Raw genomic sequence first — 1,159 nt, forward strand, 5'->3', positions numbered from 1 at the left:
TCTCTCTCTCTCTCTCTCTCTCTCTCTCTCTCTCTCTCTCTCTCTCTCCAGGCCAATAGTTGGCCACCCTGGAGGTCCCAGCCATTCTGATATCTGTTCTGCAGATGATCTGGCCCCTGGGTGCCTCCCAGTGGTCTCATTTCAAATTAAGCCAACTGCTCTTAGGTCCAGAGCTCCCTGATCAGAGCTCTGAGGTCCACAGACTCCCAGGAACCCAGTACCAACAGTGAGTTCATAGCTATTTGGAAGGTTTCCCTTTAAAATACTTGGTTATGTCTAGAAAGGGTTCCACTGCATAGCCCTAACTGAACTGGAAGTCACTATACAGACCAGACTGGATTCTAACTTACAGAGACCAACCTACCTTTACTGCTGGGGGGCTGGGGTTAATGTCCTGCCCTACTACTTCCAGCCTTTCCCTTTTAAATAGATTCAACTTATCAAAATAAGTTGTCTGTTTATTAAAAAAACACTTTATAAAAGTAATTGGGGAGCCAGAATTAGTGACATACACCTTTGATCCCAGCAATAGTCTTCAAGCAAGCAAGCAAACAAACAAAAAACAAACAAACAAGGGCTGGGAAGTGGTGGCACACGCCTTTAATCCCAGCACTTGGGAGGCAAAGGCAGGCTGATTTCTGAGTTTGAGGTTAGCCTGGTCTACAGAGTGAGTTCCAGGACAGCCAGGGGAACACAGAGAAACCCTGTCTTGAAAAACCAACCAAACAAACAAACAAATAAACAAGGACTGGAGAGATCTTCCAGAGTCCAATTCCCAGGAAGTACTTGGTGGCTCCCTCACAACCATCTATAATGGGGATCCAATGCCCTCTTCTGGTGTGTCTGAAGACAGCTATGACGTACTCATATACATAAAAAAGAAATCTTAAAAGATAAAAAAGGATTAATTTTTAAAAACAAACAAACAAACAAAAAAGTCCAGGAATAAGAGTCATGTGCCTTTAATTCCAGCAGTTGGGAGGCAGAGGTAGGTGGATCTCTGAGTTTAAGGTCAGTTTGGTCTACCGAATAAGTTCCAGACAGCCAGAGACCTGTAGTACCTCAACAAAACAAAACAAAACAAAACAAAACAAAACAAAACAAAACAAAACAAAACAAAACAAAAACAACAAAAACAACAAACAAAAAAACAAATCCC

At 42.5% G+C, this 1,159-nt stretch overlaps 1 protein-coding gene across 8 annotated transcripts in view; it reads right to left on the reverse strand.

Moving 5' to 3' along the window:
• The window catches only part of Aire (autoimmune regulator), a 14,145-nt gene that overhangs the window by 3,006 nt on the left and 9,980 nt on the right, over positions 1 to 1,159 (reverse strand). The gene's annotated exons all lie outside the window — the stretch shown is intronic.

This window comes from Mus caroli, chromosome 10 (genome assembly GCF_900094665.2).
Source record: "Mus caroli chromosome 10, CAROLI_EIJ_v1.1, whole genome shotgun sequence".
Lineage (NCBI taxonomy): Eukaryota > Metazoa > Chordata > Mammalia > Rodentia > Muridae > Mus > Mus caroli.